Genomic DNA, 23605 nt, shown 5'->3' on the forward strand with positions numbered 1-23605 from the left:
GTTCTATCCTTAAATTTCACGGCTAGAACATGCACCTATTATAGTCTATGGGAATGTACATTAGTGCAAGTTTTTTGTGGGCCGAGTGGTGCCCAATAAAAACAGAAACTTATCTGTTTTTGATCCAAGTCAAGGATCAAATGCTCCATTGCAAGTCTATGGGTTCATGAAAACTCGGACAGCACTCGGATGCAATCCTAGTTGCATTTGGGGAGCTTAAAGACGACTGTAATAGAGAAAAATTGTAAAATCCATACAGACATCTCCGGAGAGGGTGCATATCATCCTCACATTAAACATATGGGATTAATTATAACTCGGGAACTGAGAAAGAGCTGACACTTCAACCTACATTAAAGTAGGACCTCCTGCCATCAACAGGTAATTACCACAGGGGGGATCTGATGAGAAACAGCCAACTTAATTTAACTGAACAAATTTATGCTACAGATTACTATGCCGTAGTATTAGTCTCTGTCTATTATTTGACTTTAGTAATATTTAGCAGAGTAGTTAATAGAGGCTCAGTCAATGGGTCGCCCTAAGGTCCTAGCTTAAACCCGACTTTGACAAATCAAAGGAAGTGATTTAGTACGACATCTAAAGGGATTTGCTATGATGTTCTGGATAAATGTCACAACCAGCATCGAATAACGGGTTAAACTCATTCATATATCTGCCTTTAGGCCACTTTTACATAGTCATATTTGCTAGGCTATGCCATCAAATTTGATCAGTGGAGGTCGTAGCAAAGTAATCTTCACCGATCACCAGAACATACTATACCTGACAACTGTCCTGAATGTTTTTAGGAAACATTCCCAGAAAAATTGCAGTTTCTTGGGCATAAAAGTGGTGGAATTTACAAAAACTCTGCCTACGAATTCGGTACCAGTTACAAATTAATTACCTCAGCTGCAGATGATAAGTTCATCAGAGTTAGTGGTTACTCAGACATTAGTAATTTTCTCATATGAGAAAATCGATCTGAGTTTCATCAGTGTTTTTATTATCAGAGTTTCATCAGAGTTTGGTCAGTGTGTCAGTTTTTACCATCAGGATTTGGTCTGAGTTTCATCAGTTTTTCTTGGAAGAGAAACAAAAAAGACTTTTCTCTAACTTTTCCTAAGTAGCAGTTTGTGAAAAATGGACATCACTCGGAGGTCACCAAGTGCTGTCCGATTAATTCAAGGACCCGTAGACTTGTATTACTGACTTTCATTCGACACTTGAATCAATATCGAACATGCAACTGCAATTTTATACGGAATGCTTTGGGAAATATCACATACATGTGAATGGCCCCATTAGCTGTTATAGGTGCGAGTGGTATATGTTAAAACTACAGATAGTACTCGTATAAGAACATCGGAAGTGTGAATGAGCCCTTACCAGTCTCAGAAACTGCAAATAGTACCATACCTAAGATAACAGCCCTCATAAATGAGTCACAGAAATCAAGTAGACCACACATCTCAAGATCTACTGTCTAGAGAAAACTGCAAGAAAAAGGTCTTTATGGTCAAATTGCAGAAAAGAAGCCCCACAAACAAGAAGAGCCTTGTTTCGGCCGAGGAACCCAAGGACTGAACATAACATCGGTGGAAATCTGTAGTGTATTCCGTTGAGTGAAAATTTGAGATTCTTGGTAGTAACCACCATAACATAGAAAAGATGAGCAGATGGTTTCTACATGTGTGAGTCCAACCATGAAGCATGGAGGGGGAGGTGTGATGGTGTTTTGCTGGTAACCCTGTTGATGATTTATTCCAAATTCAAGTCACAGCCATAGCATTCTGCAAAAAACATATGGTCCCATCTAGTCTGCACTTAGTGGGACCATTATTTGTGTTGCAATAGGACAATGAGTCAAAATAAAGGGAGAAAACACGAGGAGTTCAGTTTTTGACAGGTTCAGTTTCAGATAGAGGGAGGACATGATGTTAGAGACAGAGGTAAGACAATTACTGGTGTTTTCTAAGAAGGTCGGTGTGATATCAGGAGAAGAAGTGTATAATTGGGTGTCGTCAGCATAGAGATGGTACTGGAAACCAAATCTACTGATTGTTTGTCCTATAGGGGCAGTATACAGAGAGAAGAGGAGGGGGCCTAGGACTGATCCTTGAGGAACCCCAACAGTAAGGGGAAGGTGAGAGGAGGAGGAACCAGCAAAACATACAGTGAAGGATCGGTCAGAGAGATAGGAGGAGAACCAGGAGAGAACGGTGTCCTAGAGGCCGATGGAGCGGAGCATAGTGAGGAGGAGCTGATGATCCACAGTGTCGAATGCTGCGGAGAGATCCAAGAGAATTAGTATGGAGTAGTGAGCATTAGATTTAGCTGTTATTAGATCATTAGAGACTTTAGTGAGGGCAGTTTCCTCACTGAACATGTGTTCCTTTGTTGTTTTGCTGCCTTCAGTCTGAATCTGCAATATCCACATTCCAACAAGAACAAGAGAAACTATTGCATGAACAGGTATGTCCAAACTTTTGACCAGTAATGTAAGTGTTTGCAGGTGGAGTTGGAGGAAGGAATCAGACAAGCCAGGGGCAGGACTAAAAGTTCCCTAAATTGGCAACACTAATATTGGTAACTATGCTAGAAAGTAGCGCTAATGATGACTGATCTCAAAATGTAAATTTTCCAAGAGGCAACGTGCAGGGGGGTAAAACAAGCATCAATGCCTGCCATATCATGAAACGGCTTCTCCCTTCAATGTCGGTGCCAATGTCTGAGGGTCATAACTACTAGGTCTGCGGAGAGAGAGGAATCTATATGTGTATCCAGATCTAGGGATGGGGATCAAGAAAAACCCAGTAGGCTCTAAAACCCTTTGCAAAAATAAAAAAATGGTCAAAAATGCCTCATAAATAAAAATAGGTGGCACGACCCATTAAGGCCTCTTTCAGATTTCTGTTTTGACTTGAACAATTTGAACATTTTTAATCAGTGTGTTGGATCTAATTTTCATAATTTTTGGTCCATGCTTCCATTTTTACCCCACTTTTTTGTATGACAAAAAAAAAGTCCAGTCTACTCCTGCTCTTTAAATGGTAAGAACAGATTCAGATGAAACAAAGAAGGTGTCCACATAATGTCCATTTTGTTCATAAGCCCATTGACTGCCGGCTTTGGCGAATTTGATCGGTAACTCGGATAAAAAATGGACAGTTTTCCCATAGACTATAATGGGCAGGTATTCTGTCTGTGAAAAACCTGAATAGAACTCGTATGTGAAAAACGGATGTCTAAAAAGTTCAAGGAGACCCGGACGCCTTTCATGAAAAATATAATATTACAAGTTATGGGCACTAGATTCAAGGAATTTATTGATTGCCGTATGTGGAGTGGGGAAGGAGTTTTTCAACCTAACATGGGGCAATTAGCATCTGCCCCATAGGGTTTTTGATTACCTCTGGATTAATATGTTAAAGGGGTTGTCGTGCCTTAGGATACAAGTCTGCAGTCACTGTATGTGACTGAAGACTGGTGAATCTTCACAAGCGTGCGCACTGCGTATTGTCAGGACTCTCCGGTGCCAGAGCCAGGAGAGCGGGCCAGTGATTGTAAGTATGTGATTTGCCTATATGCGGTCACATGTTGACTAGACTTGCGCAGCCTAGCTCAATGCAAGAGAATTGAGTGAGGCCGGACACATCTAGTCGGTATGTGCTAGAAGTATGTAAATCACATACTTGTGGTCACATGACCGCTCTCTCCGCTTGTACCAGAGAACCCTCACAGCGCACAGTGCACCCGATGTGAGGAATCAGGCCGGACAACCCCTTTAAGTTATAGCTTGAACTGGATGGACTTATTTATTTTATTTGCGGTATGTCTGCTTTCAAAATTAATTCACTATGAATGAGGCCTAGGAGTGAAATTAGTTAGAAAGTGCATTTTACGACTCTTCTGAACCATATCCTTTTTTTATATATATATATATCATTGAGGTAGTCTACAAATCGGGCGCAAATCGTACAACAAAGGAGCAGATTTATCAAAGAGGCCTAAAAGGAAAGAAGAGCCATGTTGTCCCTAGCCACCAATCACACCGCAGCTTTCATGGTCCCAGAGCTGTTTTAAAAATGAAAGCTGAGCTCTGATTGGTTGCTATGGGAAACATAAACAGTGTTGGTAAATGAGGCCTAGTTTGTTTATAGACACGAATCACTATGGGGGTCTGTTTGCCGCTTTCCTCCCTTCTTGTATCTGATGCTGGTTACCCGTGTCTGCTCTGTGCGCCATATGAGACCCCCGTTTGTGTCATGTTTGCCCCCCTAGACCTCAATGTTTATAAGAAGCAACATTCACATAGCACAAGTATTGATGTACTGCTCCCAGCTGTTAACATCTGCTGTGGGCCCCCTCCTGCCCGCCGGTCACTGCCCTGTCCCCCACCGGCCGCCTCTGGGCCACAAGCACTCTGTTAATTAAAGGGAGACAGGATATAGTTACACACACGGAGCAGGGAGAGGCGGGAGCGGGACAAGGGATCACAGCAGAACTTTTCCTTCCTCTCATGTCTTCCTCCATTGAGGATTTCCTGCTGTCACTGAACTTTTCCTCTGAAAACAGCTCATTGCTCATGTGGTGTCAGAGCTGGATCACATTTCACAGAGTTCATTGCAGAAACTTTATCAGACTTCCCGTAGATATGAATCCTGCATTTTATACCACATTGCTCCATTATTCCTCCAGGACTAGAATGTCAGAAATACCGTGAAGACCGACACGCTCACGGGCGCAGAAAATACTTATCCGGGGTCAACCACATGTTTGTGCGTGACTTCACTTTTACTTCTCCCCTTGTTTTCCACGAACACTAACTCTTTAATATAGGACAGTTACACGCGAAGCAATGCCACATGTGTATATATTAGATTTCATTTATATTCCGGGAAAAGGGGGATGATAGGAATTACAGTATATGACTCTTTATCATTTTTTTAAAATGTCATTTTTATTTTTATCGGTCCCTCTTGAGGACTTGAACCGGCGTTCATTTGATCACTACATCACGGTTATATTGCAGTATACAGCTATAAGATGAGGTTCATAGGTGTACAAACATGGCAGACATGGGTGGGGAGAGGGAGAGGGCTTCTCTAGGCCCCCCAAGCCGCCATTACAATGCAATCGGCACCCCTCAATCATGTTGTGGGGGGTATTCGATAGGTGTCAGTAGGGACACCTTCCCCCATTTCCAACCTCTTAAACTCAGCTCTCATGATTGGAAACATCGAAGGGGTTAAACTGCTGAGATCGGTCAGACTCCGGTGCCGGCGGTATAACCCAGCCGGCACCTGCACTGTATGGAGTGAGCTCACTGTTTACATGCCGTACGTTTTCGTATGTACTGTGGTATTACATATGTACTATGTGGGCACTCTAAGGCGGTATTATTTACACAGATTATGACTATAATATTTGGCCATTCTAATGACAGCAGTTTAAAAAAAAAATCATAACCAACAGTGGTCAACTTAAGAAGCCCAGTCTGGACTAACAACCACTTGTATCCATGATGGCAGCAATTAGAGAAATTTCCTGTTTTGTAAGGTGACCCCAGCACCAACATCATGGTCATGTCATTGAGCTGCACCACACCAAGACTATAGATTTACGGGTGTTGCACGTGGTGATTGAACAGCAAGAGAAGCAGTTCTGGAGCTTTGAGGCCATATCTTGAAAACCACCCCTTAAAGAGGAAGTATATCTTAAAGGTAAACTCTACCTGTAAGGCTACGTTCCCACGATGAGCTTTTGGTGACTTTTTGATGTTGCAGATTTTCTGCACCCATTAAGTAAAATGGGTTACTTGCATTATTTTTTTTTAACAAATACACAGCGTAAAAGAACTCACCAAAAATACATAGTGGGAACACAGCCTAAAGGATAGCCATATTCCTCACTTGCATAAGTTGTATAGGCCCTTTTATTAATCTCTTTAAGCAGCGTTTGAGTGGCAGCTATCTAATCTGTATGACGAGCCTAACTCATATTAAAGGGGTCATGAGGGATATGGGCACTACCGCTTCCATAGACACATAGAAGTGAATGGAGCGGTGGTAAAGCATGCGCACTACCACTTACGTAGACCCACAAAAGTGAATATCGCTCTTTTATCCATGTGCAGTACCGCTTCCATAGATCCAAACTAGCGAACAGAGTGATGGTCACGCATATACAACTCTGCCTTTATAGACCCATAGAAGGGAACAGAGGAGTGGTGACGCATGCGCACTACCACTTCCATAGACCTACAGAAGTGAATAGAACAGTAGGCGCGCATGCGTATTACCACTCAGTTCATAAGGGGCACACGGCACCACTGTTCTTGTTGTCATTGGAGGTCCGACTGCTAGAATCATACACTTATTGGTGGGATGACTCCTTTAAAGAACAGATATCTACAATTTAATAACTTTAAATGCGACAGGGATGACGAGTCCACAGAGAATGGACCATGGGCAAACATTTTAGGGGTCGGTTCCCTAGGAGGAGTTACCCAAACTGTTGGGTCTTTGTGTTCAGTTTTCAACCTGCCATGAAAATAAAAAATCTGATTTGCTGTCATGTTTTTGTGTCGTGTTTATACCTCCTTTATCCATTTTGTCTAATAACCACTTAGCTCGTCCTTACATTGCAGTATTAATAGGATGCATGTCCAGCAGAACTAAATCGGAAATGCTGCACTTCTCACTCACCGCTGAACTTCGCTAAAGCTGCACTTTTACTTATTGCCTATACATTATTAATCAATGTTACTAGAATCTAAATTATGATCTATATATAAAGGCTGCAATTAACCCAATAGGAAACTCCTAGTTGTCGGATATTTCTGATTTTAGTTCTACATCTGCCTTACCAAGGACAAACAAACTGGAAATGATTGTAATTTGTGATGCCTTGGAATGAGGGGGGCGCTATTGCACAAATCTCTATAGAAAATACTAGCTGTCATTAGTGGTAGAGAGTAGTACTACAAGTAACAAAATTAGTCCTAAGTGTTTTGCATGCAAAAATGTTGGTGCTTTTTGCCCTTTTGTGCCAATCTGTTTTCTAAAAAGTGATCAGAGTTTAACTAAAGAGGGCATGGTCTGTAGCAAATTTTCTATAATTTATATATTGGAGCTGTCTGGTTTTCTTTCAAGCACACTGACAGTCCAAAACATGTCCCTCTTAATAAATATGACGCAGGAAATAGATTTGAGACTGATGTATGAAATTATAGTTTTTTTTAGATAGTTTTATAAATTTGCCATAGGGGAGTAACTATATAAGATGAAGGGGTTGGAATCGTATCTGGTCCCTGGAGCCTGGGGGTCCAAAAGGTTCGTTTGGCCCATATAATAGACTATTACTGATAAAGGCATGTCATAATTTGGAGCCTTGTTGGAGATTTTTCATTGGGGCCTGTGAGCTTCATGTAATGTCGCTGATCTTAGATTGCCAATGTTCTATAAATTCACAGGCAGTCCCCCCAAAAATAGAGCTTTTTATCTGCCACCCATAATGTTCTGTTACTTGCAGGGCTGTGGAGTCGGAGTCGGAACCCATTTTGGTGGAGTCAGTCGGTGTCATGGAAATTGAGGAGTCGGAGTCGGAAGTCCGGCTTACCGACTCCCCAGCCCTGGTTACTTGCTATATACAATCTAATATATAAAGCTGAATGTGTGTGTGTGTGTATGTATGTATGTATGTATGTATGTCCGGGATTGGCATCTGAACCGTAGCAGCTACAGCCACAAAATTTTGCACAGTCACACGTCTGGACCCCGAGAGCGTCATAGGCTATGTTGTGAGGTGAAATTTTAACCCCGCGCTTTCCAATTCACCAAACAATTTTGCCCCTATCTATATAATGGGGAAAAAGTGAAAGGAAAAGTGTTGGAGGCGTCGCAGCTACAGGCACAAAATTTTGCACAGTCACACGTCTGGACCCTGAGAGCGTCAAAGCTATATTGTGAGGTGAAATTTTAACCCCGCGCTTTCCAAGTCACCAAACAATTTTGCCCCTATCTACATAATGGGGAAAAAATGAAAGGAAAAGTGTTGGAGGCAAATTAACAGCTGCCAGATGTGAACAAGGGGGACTTAAAGAATGACAGCGATGGCACCAAAGAGTATATACTGTACAGTTGCTAAGGTGGGGCCCCAACATGGGATAATCACACCACCACGGGGATATGAACACACACACAAAATGCGCCACACACTACCACGTGCTCGAACACATATACCACCCTCAGTGCACATTTCACCACACATACACCAACCTCGCCACATAAAAGTAGAAACACAAAAGTCGCCGCTCAAAACTCGCCACGCGCAAAACTCTCCACATGCAAAACTCGCCACACGTGCAAAACTCGCCACACGCAAAACTTGCACACGCAGAAAAATTGCCACACGCAGAAAAATTGCCACATGCACAAAAGTTGCAACACATGCAAAAGTTGCCTCACACAAAACTTGCACATACTCAAAAGGCACCACACATAAAACTCGCCACGCGCAAAACTCGCCATGCGCAAAACTTGCTGCACACAACTTGCTACACTAACCTGTCACATGCAACTCGACACACAAAAAGTTGCTACACGCATGTCGCCACACAAAACTCATCTCACAAAAGTCCCTACATGCATGTCGCCACACGCAACTCAACACACACAACTTGACACACGAAACTCGCCCTAAAACACACACAAGTCTGGTATCCTTCAAAAATAAAAATCTGATTAATAAGCAGACAAACTACAAGAGCAACAAATGTACCATATAGGAATCCGGCAGCTGTCAGTCACATGACCAGTCTATTATGTGTATGTGTGAGCTAATATATACTGCCAGGGGGTGGGCTTACTGTTGGCTGGGGATTTATCAGGCTGCCATTTTAGCTTACAAATACTGAGGTAAAAATACTGACCAAATAACGTGTGAACGAGGGCTAATACAGGAGGAGATGGCATACAGCTATATACTATATACAGGAGATGACACACAGGTATATACTATTTACAGGGGAGATGACACACAGGTATATACTATATACAGGAGGAGATGACACACAGATATATACTATATACAGGAGAGATGACACACAGGTATATACTATATAGAGGAGGAGATGACATACAGGTACATACTACATACAGGAGGAGATGACATACAGGTATATACTATATACAGGAGGAGATGACACACAGGTATATACTATATACAGGAGCAGATTACCTACAGGTATATAGTATATACAGGAGGAGATGACACAGGTATATGCTATGTATAGGAGGAGATGACATACAGGTATATACTATATACAGGAGATGACACACAGATATATACTATATATAGGTGAGATGACACACAGGTATATACTATATACAGGAGATTACATACAGGTATATCTAATATATAAAGCTGAATGTGTGTATGTATGTATGTGTGTATGTCCGGGATTGGCATCTGTACCGTCGCAGCTACAGCCACAAAATTTTGCACAGTCACACGTCTGGACCCCGAGAGCGTCATAGGCTATGTTGTGAGGTGAAATTTTAACCCCGCGCGTTCCAATTCACCAAACAATTTTGCTCCTATCTACATAATGGGGAAAAAGTGAAGGGAAAAGTGTTGGAGGAAAATTGACAGCTGCCAGATGTGAACAATGAGGACTTAAAGAATGAGAGCGATGGCGACAAAGAGTATATACCGTACAGTTGCTAAGGTGGGGCCCCGACATGGGATACTCACCACACACGGGGATATGAACACAAACACAAAATGCGCCACACACTACCACGTGCTTGAACACATATACCACCCTCAGCACACATTTCACCACACACACACACCAACCTCGCCACATAAAAGTCGAAACACAAAAGTCACCACTCAAAACTCGCTACATGCAAAACTCGCCATATGCAAAACTAGGCTCACGCAAAACTCGCCACACGTGCAAAACTCACCTCATGGAAAACTCACCTCATGCAAAACTTGCACACACAGAAAAATTGCCACATGTACAAAAGTTGCACCACATGCAAAAGTTGCCTCACACAAAACTTGCACATACTCAAAATGCACCACACATAAAACTCGCCACGCGCAAAACTCGCCATGCACAAATCTTGCTGCACACAACTTGCTACACTAACCTGTCACATGCAACTCAACACACAAAATGTTGCTACACGCATGTCGCCACACAAAACTCATCTCACAAAAGTCGCTACATGCATGTCGCCACACGCAACTCAACACACACAACTTGACACATAAAACTCGCCCTAAAACACACACAAGTCTGGTATTGTCCTTCAAAAATAAAAATCTGATTAATAAGCAAACTACAAGAGCAACAAATGTACCATATAGGAAATACGGCAGCTGTCAGTCACATGACCTGTCTATTATGTGTATGTGTGAGCTAATATATACTGCCAGGGGGGAGGGCTTCCTGTTGGCTGGGGATTTATCAGGCTGCCAATAGCAACCAATCACAGCTCAGCTTCTATTTTGCTACAGTTAATTAACCTGAGCTCTGATTGGTTAATATAGGCAACAAAGACATTCTCAGTATAACAAAGCTAATATATGTTGTGAAATGCTTCTATTTGCTTAGTTTTTGCCTTTTAATAATTACATTTCTATCTATTTGTTTTGTGGTTTTTGTGTGCAGAATAAATTTTTGTTAACACATTCTATTTTGCTAACAGCAGTCATTAACCCGGGCGAAGCCGGGTAGTACAGCTAGTCTATATATATATATATATATATATATATATATATATATATATATATATACACAGTTATATGAAAAAGTTTGGGCACCCCTATTAATCTTAAGCTTAATGTTTTATAAAAATTGTTTTTTTGCAACAGCTATTTCAGTTTCATATATCTAATAACTGTTGGACACAGTAATGTTTCTGCCTTGAAATGAGGTTTATTGTACTAACAGAAAATGTGCAATCTGCATTCAAACAAAATTTGACAGGTGCATAAGTATGGGCACCCTTATCATTTTCTTGTTTTAAATACTCCTACCTACTTTTTACTGACTTACTAAAGCACTTTTTTTCATTTTGTAACCTCATTGAGCTTTGAACTTCATAGCCAGGTGTATGCAATCATGAGAAAAGCTACTTAAAGTGGCCACTTGCAAGTTGTTCTCCTGTTTGAATCTCCTCTGAAGAGTGGCATCATGGGCTCCTCAAAACAACTGTCAAATAATCTGAAAACAAAGATTATTCAACATAGTTGTTCAGGGGAAGGATACAAAAAGCTGTCTCAGAGATTTAACCTGTCAATTTCCACTGTGTGGAACATAGTAAGGAAATGGAAGAACACAGGTACAGTTCTTGTTAAGGCCAGAAGTGGCAGGCCAAGAAAAACATCAGAAAGGCAGAGAAGAAGAATGGTGAGATCAGTGAAGGACAATCCTCAGGCCACCTCCAGAGATCTGCAGCATCAACTTGCTGCAGATGGTGTCACTGTGCATCAGTCAACTATACAACGCACTTTGCACAAGGAGACGCTGTATGGGAGAGTGATGCGAAAGAAGCCGTTTCTGCAAGCACGCCACAAACAGAGTCGGCTGAGGTATGCAACAGCACATTTGGAGAAGCCAATTTCTTTTTGGAAGAAGGTCCTGTGGACTGATGAAACCAAGATTGAGTTGTTTGGTCATACAAAAAGGCGTTATGCATGGCGGCCAAAAACACAGCATTCCAAGAAAAACACTTGCTACCCACAGTAAAATTTGGTGGAGGTTCCATCATGCTTTGGGGCTGTGTGGCCAATGCCGGCACCGGGAATCTTGTTAAAGTTGGAGGACGCATGAATTCCTCTCAGTATCAGCAGATTCTTGACAATAATGTTCATGAATCAGTGACAAAGTTGAAGTTACGCAGGGGATGGATCTTTCAGCAAGAAAATGATCCAAAACACCGCTCCAAATCTACTCAGGCATTCATGCAGAGGAACAATTACACTGTTCTGGAATGGCCATCCCAGTTCCCAGACCTGAATATCATTGAACATCTGTGGGATCATTTGAAGAGGGCTGTCCATGCTCGGCGACCATAAAACTTAACTGAACTGGAATTGTTTTGTAAAGAGGAATGGTCAAAAATACCTTCATCCAGGATCCAGGAACTCATTAAAAGCTACAGGAAGCGACTAGAGGCTGTTATTTTTGCAAAAGGAGGATCTACTAAATATTAATGTCACTTTTCTGGTGAGGTGCCCATACTTATGCACCTGTCAAATTTTGTTTGAATGCAGATTGCACATTTTCTGTTAGTACAATAAACCTCATTTCAAGGCAGAAACATTACTGTGTCCAACAGTTATTAGATATATGAAATTGAAATAGCTGTTGCAAAAAAATAATTTTTAGAAAACATTAAGCTTAAGATTAATAGGGGTGCCCAAACTTTTTCATATAACTGTATAGTCTTTGTCAGGCAGGTCCTATTTAAGTGATTTCTTGATTTAGAACAGATGTGGCAGTAATTAGGCCTGGATGTGGCTGGGGAATTTTAACTCAGCTTCCCAAAGATGTGATAAACCACAGTTAATTTATGTTTTATGGGGGCCAATCACTTTTTCAAGGCAGAAACATTACTGTGTCCAACAGTTATTAGATATATGAAACAGAAATAGCTGTTGCAAAAAAAAACAATTTTTAGAAAAACATTAAGCTTAAGATTAATAGGGGAGCCCAAACTTTTTCATATACCTATATATATATATATATATATATATATATATATATATATATATATATATATATATACACACAGTACAGACCAAAAGTTTGGACACACCTTCTCATTTAAAGATTTTTCTGTATTTTCATGAAAATTGTACATTCACACTGAAGGCATCAAAACTATGAATTAACACATGTGGAATTATATACTTAACAAAAAAGTGTGAAACAACTGAAATTATGTCTTATGTTCTAGGTTCTTCAAAGTAGCCACCATTTGCTTTGATGACTGCTTTGCACACTCTTGGCATTCTCTTGATGAGCTTCAAGAGGTAGTCACCGGGAATGGTTTTCACTTCACTGGTGTGCCCTGTCAGGTTTAATAAGTGGGATTTCTTGCCTTATAAATGGGGTTGGGACCATCAGTTGTGTTGAGCAGAAGTCTGGTGGATACACAGCTGATAGTCCTACTGAATAGACTGCTAGAATTTGTATTATGGCAAGAAAAAAGCAGCTAAGTAAAGAAAAAATGAGTGGCCATCATTACTTTAAGAAATGAAGGTCAGTCAGTCCGAAAAATTGGGAAAACTTTGAAAGTGTCCCCAAGTGCAGTTGCAAAAACCATCAAGCGCTACAAAGAAACTGGCTCACATGAGGACCGCCCCAGGAAAGGAAGACCAAGAGTCACCTCTGCTTCTGAGGATAAGTTTATCCGAGTCACCAGCCTCAGAAATCGCAGGTTAACAGCAGCTCAGATTAGAGACCAGGTCAATGCCACACAGAGTTCTAGCAGCAGACACATCTCTACAACAACTGTTAAGAGGAGACTTTGTGCAGCAGGCCTTCATGGTAAAATAGCTGCTAGGAAACCACTGCTAAGGACAGGCAACAAGCAGAAGAGACTTGTTTGGGCTAAAGAACACATGGAATGGACATTAGACCAGTGGAAATCGGTGCTTTAGTCTGATGAGTCCAAATTTGAGATCTTTAGTTCCAACCACCGTATCTTTGGGCGACGCAGAAAAAGTGAACGGATGGACTCTACATGCCTGGTTCCCAACGTGAAGCATGGAGGAGGAGGTGTGATGGTGTGGGGGTGCTTTGCTGATGACACTGTTGGGGATTTATTCAAAATTGAAGGCATACTGAACCAGCATGGCTACCACAGCATCTTGCAGCGACATGCTATTCCATCCGATTTGCGTTTAGTTGGACCATCATTTATTTTTCAACAGGACAATGACCCCAAACACACCTCCAGGCTGTGTAAGGGCTATTTGACCAAGAGGGAGAGTGATGAGGAGCTACACCAGATGACCTGGCCTCCACAGTCACCAGACCTGAACCCAATCGAGATGGTTTGGGGTGAGCTGGACCGCAGAGTGAAGGCAAAAGGGCCAACAAGTGCTAAGCATCTCTGGGAACTCCTTCAAGATTGTTGGAAGACCATTCCCGGTGACTACCTCTTGAAGCTCATCAAGAGAATGCCAAGAGTGTGCAAAGCAGTCATCAAAGCAAAAGGTGGCTACTTTGAAGAACCTAGAATATAAGAGATAATTTCAGTTGTTTCACACTTTTTTGTTAAGTATATAATTCCACGTGTGTTAATTCATAGTTTTGATGCCTTCAGTGTGAATGTACAATTTTCATAGTCATGAAAATACAGAAAAATCTTTAAATGAGAAGGTGTGTCCAAACTTTTGGTCTGTACTGTATATATATATATTAGGCTATGCTGGAATCCTCCAATGCAGACTGAAAAAAAAAATTACAGGACGGCGCTTTTGAATGACGCAGTTTCACCCCTGATTCCAGCCATTGTGCACCACTCCGTAGGCGCTGGACATTTCTACTTCTACGTGTCAGCACAAGAATAGTATATGTTTTCTGAAGTGGTTTTCACAAGATGCTGGATGAGCAGACAACTATGAGCGGCTTCCTGTGCCAGGATGGGGAAATGGTCCATAAATAAGTATAGCACAAAAAAAGTTGGAAAAGTGCTGTATTTAGAAACAAGGCACGAACGGTTTACATGATTGCGAAATGTAACATGTCCAGAAGGCCGCACTATATAACCTATGACTACATTTGGTCCAATGACTAAGTGGGAAACATCACTAATCTAAAAATGTAAGAGTTCTGAGTTCTTCATTGGACACAATTCACAGATATCTGTGGTTTTACATGGGACTGCAGACAAACCAAGGATACTACGCTAGGCCTTTTTCACACGTTATTGTTTTGCCGTCTTGTGTTTTTCACAAAGTCAGCTCTGGAACATCTGCAAATCAGCGGTGATTCTACTTTTGCCCAGTTGCAGGCATGTAATAGAGAGGACATGAGCTGAGCTAATGAGCTCCCTGTACTTCTTAATTACAGTTTGGAGAGTTGCCAGGTACACAAGAACAATCAATCTTCTGGATCTTCTTAAAACATGGTCACAAGGGTCCCTGACATGCTGGTTTCTACAATGTAAAGCGTTTAGATAGACAATCGCCTCCTTCAGGGACATAATCCCAGTAGTAATTTCTTCTGGATAACCCCGCGAGGGGTGAGGTCTGCAGAAACATTGACGTCTGAACCAAAAGTTTACATTTCTCAAATTATCCACCAAATGATTTGTTAACATGAATTCCAAAGAGCAGAGTAAGAATCTAAAAACCCACCCTCCCCCCAATTATACACCAGTATTAGGAAACCCTGCCAGAGAAACGCTTAAGGGAAATCTCTGCATCTGATTAACAATTTACAGCACAACATCATATCTATAATGAAGACTAAACGTATTGGTAAAAAGGAGGAAATATGATAACTACTTCCCCTATATACAGGAATATAACTACTATAATACTGCTCCTATGTACAAGAATATAACTACTATAATACTGCTCCTATGTACAAGAATATAACTACTATAATACTGCCCCCTATGTACAAGAATATAACTACTATAATACTGCTCCTATGTACAAGAATATAACTACTATAATACTGCCCCTATGTACAAGAATATAACTACTATAATACTGCTCCTATGTACAAGAATATAACTACTATAATACTGCTCCTATGTACAAGAATATAACTACTATAATACTGCTCCTATGTACAAGAATATAACTACTATAATACTGCTCCTATGTACAAGAATATAACTACTATAATACTGCTCCTATGTACAAGAAAATAACTACTATAATACTGCTCCTATGTACTAGAATATAACTACTATAATACTGCCCCTATGTACAAGAATATAACTACTATAATACTGCTCCTATGTACAAGAATATAACTACTATAATACTGCTCCTATGTACAAGAATATAACTACTATAATACTGCTCCTATGTACAAGAATATAACTACTATAGTACTGCTCCTATGTACAAGAATATAACTACTATAATACTGCTCCTATGTACAAGAATATAACTACTATAATACTGCTCCTATGTACAAGAATATAACTACTATAATACTGCTCCCTATGTACAAGAATATAACTACTATAATACTGCTCCTATATACATGAATATAACTACTATAATACTGCTCCTATGTACAAGAATATAACTACTATAATACTGCTCCTATGTACAAGAATATAACTACTATAATACTGCTCCTATGTACAAGAATATAACTACTATAATACTGCTCCTATATACATGAATATAACTACTATAATACTGCTCCTATGTACAAGAATATAACTACTATAATACTGCTCCTATGTACAAGAATATAACTACTATAATACTGCTCCTATGTACAAGAATATAACTACTATAATACTGCTCCTATATACATGAATATAACTACTATAATACTGCCCCTATGTACAAGAATATAACTACTATAATACTGCTCCTATGTAAAAGAATATAACTAATATAATACTGCTCCTATGTACAAGAATATAACTACTATAATACTGCTCCTATGTACAAGAATATAACTACTATAATACTGCTCCTATGTACAAGAATATAACTACTATAATACTGCCCCTATGTACAAGAATATAGCTACTATAATACTGCTCCTATGTACAAGAATATAACTACTATAATACTGCTCCTATGTACAAGAATATAACTACTATAATACTGCCCCTATGTACAAGAATATAACTACTATAATACTGCCCCTATGTACAAGAATATAACTACTATAATACTGCCCTATGTACAAGAATATAACTGCTATAATACTGCATCATGTAGAAGAATATAACTGCTTTAATACTGCTCCTATGTACAAGAATATAACTGCTTTAATACTGCTCCTATGTACAAGAATATAAATACTATAATACTGCTCCTATGTACAAGAATATAACTACTATAATACTGCTCATATGTACAAGAATATAACTACTATAATACTGCCCCCTATGTACAAGAATATAACTACTATAATACTGCCCCTATGTACAAGAATATAACTACTATAATACTGCTCCTATGTACAAGAAAATAACTACTATAATACTGCTTCTATATACAAGAATATAACTACTATAATACTGCCCCCTATGTACAAGAATATAACTACTATAATACTGCTCCTATGTACAAGAAAATAACTACTATAATACTGCTCCTATGTACAAGAGTATAACTGCTATAATACTGCTCCTATATACAAGAATATAACTACTATAATACTGCCCTATGTACAAGAATATAACTACTATAATACTGCTCCTATGTACAAGAATATAACTACTATAATACTGCTCCTATGTACAAGAATATAACTACTATAATACTGCCCTATGTACAAGAATATAGCTACTATAATACTGCTCATATGTACAAGAATATAACTACTATAATACTGCTCCTATGTACAAGAATATAACTACTATAATACTGCCCCTATGTACAAGAATATAACTACTATAATACTGCCCCTATGTACAAGAATATAACTACTATAATACTGCCCTATGTACAAGAATATAACTGCTATAATACTGCATCATGTAGAAGAATATAACTGCTATAATACTGCTCCTATTTACAAGAATATAACTACTATAATACTGCTCCTATGTACAAGAATATAACTGCTATAATACTGCATCATGTAGAAGAATATAACTGCTATAATACTGCTCCTATGTACAAGAATATAACTACTATAATACTGCCCCCTATGTACAAGAATATAACTACTATAATACTGTCCCTATATACAAGAATATACAGTAACTACTATAATACTTCTCCTATGTACAAGAATATAACTACTATAATACTGCCCCCTATATACAAGTATATAATTACTATAATACTGTCCCTATGTACAAGAATATAACTACTATAATACTGCATCATGTAGAAGAATATAACTACTAGAATACTGCCCCTATGTACAAGAATAAAACTACTATAATACTGCCCGTATTTACAAGAATATAACTACTATAATACTGCCCCTATGTACAAGAATATAACTACTATAATACTGCTCCTATGTACAAGAATATAACTACTATAATACTGCTCCTATGTACAAGAATATAACTACTATAATACTGCCCCCTATGTACAAGAATATAACTACTATAATACTGCCCCTATGTACAAGAATATAACTACTATAATACTGCTCCTATGTACAAGAATATAACTACTATAATACTGCTCCTATGTACAAGAAAATAACTACTATAATACTGCTTCTATATACAAGAATATAACTACTATAATACTGTCCCCTATGTACAAGAATATAACTACTATAATACTGCCCCCTATGTACAAGAATATAACTACTATAATACTGCTCCTATGTACAAGAAAATAACTACTATAATACTGCTCCTATGTACTAGAATATAACTACTATAATACTGCCCCTATGTACAAGAATATAACTACTATAATACTGCCCCTATGTACAAGAATATAACTACTATAATACTGCCCCCTATGTACAAGAATATAACTACTATAATACTGCTCCTATGTACAAGAATATAACTACTATAATACTGCTCCTATGTACAAGAATATAACTACTATAATACTGTCCCCTATGTACAAGAATATAACTACTATAATACTGCCCCCTATGTACAAGAATATAACTACTATAATACTGCTCCTATGTACAAGAAAATAACTACTATAATACTGCTCCTATGTACTAGAATATAACTACTATAATACTGCCCCTATGTACAAGAATATAACTACTATAATACTGCCCCTATGTACAAGAATATAACTACTATAATACTGCCCCCTATGTACAAGAATATAACTACTATAATACTGCTCCTATGTACAAGAATATAACTACTATAATACTGCTCCTATGTACAAGAATATAACTACTATAATACTGCCCCCTATGTACAAGAATATAACTACTATAATACTGCCCCTATGTACAAGAATATAACTACTATAATACTGCTCCTATGTACAAGAATATAACTACTATAATATTGCTCCTATGTACAAGAATATAACTACTATAATACTGCCCCTATGTACAAGAAAATAATTACTATAATACTGCCCCCCATGTACAAGAAAATAACTACTATAATACTGCCCCCTATGGACAAGAATATAACTACTATAATACTGCCCCTATGTACAAGAATATAACTACTATAACACTGCTCCTATGTACAAGAATATAACTACTATAATACTGCCCCTATGTACAAGAAAATAACTACTATAATACTGCCCCCTATGTACAAGAAAATAACTACTATAATACTGCCCCCTATGGACAAGAATATAACTACTATAATACTACTCCTATGTACAAGAATATAACTACTATAATACTGCTCCTACGTACAAGAATATAACTACTATAATACTGCCCCTATGTACAAGAATATAACTACTATAATACTGCCCCTACGTACAAGAACCCTATCTATTACCATGCAATCCTGGAATATGTGCACTCAGCGCTCCCTTTATGGAACAGATATTTAGTACATGAAGAGATCACTAAGTACCGGGGTCATTTTCTGGTAATAGATGTGTGATGTAAATCAGGACTCATCCCAAGATCTACCATTACCGGCTTTTACTACACAAGTAGTCCAAGCACTTTTATCTGGAGGCTCCACCAGTGGATAATTGCCTCTCCATGGTTTCCAGCTCCATGGGATCCCTATCTAACTGCACTGTATATATATAAATGGCTCCTCCTGATGTCAGAAAATCAATAGTGAGAACATCAACAGTTTACCAGGTACAATCATCAGAAGAAATGTTCACAGGCTGTTCCAGCAGTACAGAGTTTGATTCCTCACCATTTTAGAGCCTCTCGTTACTTCCAGAAGTTTTAAAATACTTGTGTCCTAACCGAGTGTCTTCTGCATGCTCAAAAAATATGGTTGAGTCCCCGCGGCTCCACGTCTCTCGGCTGTTCGACAGCTGCTACACATGCAGGGATTGTCTAACAAACAGGCTGTTGAACAGCCATGAGACATGCAGCCACGGGGACTCAGATATATCTTTCCAACACGCTGAAATACTCGATTAGGACACGAGCATGCTCGGATAACACCTTATCCGAGCACGCTCGCTCATCACTATTTGCCTTCTACAGCCTCTGTGTTGCACTGTCTATTACTGGCTGCAGAATGAGTAAACTGAGAATCCATCAGTCAGCTAACTATGATGGTATGACAGGGAGTTTGTAACTCCCTTTTCCATATTTTTCTTAGCTCCTAACAGCTGATTAATGACTATAGATCACATCAAAGTTTAAAGAAGGAGCCTGTAAAGCAAAATTGTGTCAAACTTTCAATTAAACAAAATTGCAAAAATGATATAAAGCCCGAAATACATGCATTTAAGAAAAAAATAAAAAATAATAATAAATTGAAGACAACCATTTTAAGCTCTGGCCATCTCAGGAAACAAATAAAAAATTTTAAATGATGTTCAGATCAGGGGACTGTGAGGGCCATTGTAAAACCTTCAGCATGTGCATTTTGAGGTCGCTTATGGTGGATTTTGACATGTGTTTAGGATCATTATCCATTTGTAGAAGACATCCGCTTTTCAACTTCACAACTCCAGCTGGTTTTCTTTACACATACCATTTATCATTGTGGCCAAACAGTTATATTTTAACCCCCATCGGTTCACAGGACTTGTTTCCAAAATGCATCAGGCTTCTTTGATGTTCTTTTGCATATTTCTGTTGCTGAATTTTATGGTGAAGGAGCAAGAGAGGTTTTCTTCTGATGACTCTTCCATGAAGGCCATATTTGTGCAGGTGTCTCTGAACAGTAGAACAATGTACCATAACTGCAGAGTCTGCTAAATCTTTTTTTTTTCCCATTTGCAGTCAAATGGGGGTCCTGATTTGCCTATCTAGAAATCCTAGGAGCAGCTCTCACAGAAATTTTGCTTGATCTTCCAGACCTTATCTTGACCTCCACTGTTCCTGATAACTGCCATTTCTTAATTATATTTTGAACTGATAAAAGGGCAACTTGAAAACGCTTTGCTATCTTCTTTATAGTCTTCTCCTGCTTTGTGGCCTCCACCATTTTCATTTTCAGAGTGCTAGGCATCTGCTTAGCAGAACCCATGGCTACTGTTTTTTGGCACAAGGATAGAGGAGGCTGAGTTATTATAAAGCTGCGAAATTTGGATCACCTGGCCTTTCCTAGCGATGATCGTGAACATGCCATAACCCTAAGTTATCTGATCACATAAATCTCCAAGGGTGCTCAAACGTTTGCATCTACCCATTTCCCTTTTTCTAATTTTTTAAATGAAAAAAAAAAAATCACTATATATATACAGTATATATATTTTTTTCTGCCTAAAATACAAAGGAAATGGTTTATCTTTAACTTTAGGCCTTTTAGAGGTCATTTCATCTTCAACTTGCTTATTTGTTCACAATTACAGTAATGTCAACCAGTGGTGCCCAAACCTTTACATGCCACTGTAACTATATGGCAGTGGTATAGTATATGCCACTTAATATTGGGCATTGAATAACATTAGTATTATAGGACATTAAATGGCACTACTATTTGGGCACTGCATGATGGTATCATTCGCATTTGCACCCTAGAGGAACCACTTTTGATCACTGTATGGCAGCATAGTATATGGAGCTTTTCTATAGCATGATATCCCCATATGATAGATAATAGATAGATAGATTGATAGATAGATAATAGATAGATAGATGATAGATAATAGATAGATCATAGATAGATAATAGATAATAAATTGAGATAGATAGATAGATAGATAGATAGATAGATAGATAATAGATACATAGATAGATAATAGATAGATAGATAATAGATAGATAGATAATAGATAGATAATATACATAGATAATAGATAGATAATAGATAGATGATAGATAATAGATAGATAATAGATAGATAGATAATAGATAGATAATATGGATAGACAGATAGATAGATAGATAGATAGATAGATAGATAGATAGATAGATAGATAGATAGATAGATAGATAGGTAGATAGATAACAAACACTGTAGCCCTATTGAGCTGGATACTACAGAGCTGTGTTTGTCAGATGCAGCAGAGTTGAGTTGCCGGAATAATGACTTTCCTGGACTTTTGCACATTATATATGTTCTACATAGGACTGCAGATTAACCCAGGGAGGTATCACAGGTCAGGGATCCATTGCAATATTACCTTTTGGGATTATATCACAGTATATGGGAAAAGCATAACCATCACATGCATTTTAAAATGACAAAAAGCAACTGTGTTAGTCAGATGCAGCAGAGCTGAGTATGTTGCAGTCCTAGGGGATATTACAAGGTTGTAGGACATTTGTGGTTTGCACAGGACTGCAGAAAAAGTTCCCCCAATGCACAAAAGGCACAATTCCTTGACAAATTCAGCTCTGCTACATCTGAATATAGTCTTTCACTTTTGGTAAAGTTAACACAATAGGAAACCCACGCCTAGCCGGAGCAGAACTCACCAGGATATGTTCAGGTCGATTTTCCATTCCAAGTTTGTGCGCCGGAGTAAAACCCATTATTCCATGATACAATGATGCAGAAAAAAAGCCCCAAGGAGGAATGTGAGGACGAGTAATCCAGATATCCCATGTAGAGAGGTGCAGATCCTGCGAATTCCTAGCACAGGCACCTATGGAGCGCATCCATTCACTGTCCGCTCACACTTCAGCTGGAGGAGAACAGGAAGGAAAATCTACCATGTGAGAGAGGAAGGAGAGAGGGAGCGAGAGGGAGAGCCGGCCTGGAAAGCCCTAGGGTGCAAAGCACGGATTTCAGGAAATCTATACAGTCCAACAGGAAATCTGAAGACTAAACTGCACATTCCAGAGCCAGGGAGAGATACAGGACCAAGGAAAAGGCATCTCCCCTTACAAGTGTCCTGCAGAGCTGCGACTGCGAGGGATAGCCCCACATATTGATCTGCGGAGGCCTGGAAGTTACTCCAGACCAAGTCATGCCTTACTTCACACTTAGCGTCTCTTGTTGGAAAAATCTGCTGCAGAAATTTGCAATATTTCCTAAAAAAAAAAAAAATTGCTATTTTTTTTTTACTTATTATTGTTATGTGTGGCAGATTTTACAATTTGTGATCTAAAGGGGGTAATGATTTTCCTTGTTGAGCATGACATGCCTAGCCTGGCATGACTTATAAGCCATGAATGCTCCCCTGGGTAATGAAATGTGCAAATTGTCTCTTCAGAGAGAAAGAGGACTAGAACTCTAGATCGCTGCTTCCAATAGGTCGTGCTGGAGTTCTAGTCTTCTTCCTCTCTAACGAGACAATTTGCATATTTAATTGCTCACCAAAATCCTTAAAACAGATCTGCGAAAGTCAAAATTTGCCATTT

General features: G+C 39.0%; 1 protein-coding gene across 2 annotated transcripts in view; it reads right to left on the reverse strand.

The window, feature by feature from the left end:
* Positions 1-22850, reverse strand: part of ASAP1 (ArfGAP with SH3 domain, ankyrin repeat and PH domain 1) — a 220630-nt gene extending 197780 nt beyond the window's left edge. For both annotated transcript variants that reach the window (XM_077271238.1, XM_077271236.1), the window contains exon 1: positions 22718-22850. The gene's annotated coding sequence lies outside the window, so the exon portion shown is untranslated. The remainder of the gene's footprint in view (positions 1-22717) is intronic.
* Between the last annotated feature and the right edge of the window lie 755 nt (positions 22851-23605).

This window comes from Ranitomeya variabilis, chromosome 6 (genome assembly GCF_051348905.1).
Source record: "Ranitomeya variabilis isolate aRanVar5 chromosome 6, aRanVar5.hap1, whole genome shotgun sequence".
NCBI classification, from domain to species: Eukaryota; Metazoa; Chordata; class Amphibia; order Anura; family Dendrobatidae; genus Ranitomeya; species Ranitomeya variabilis.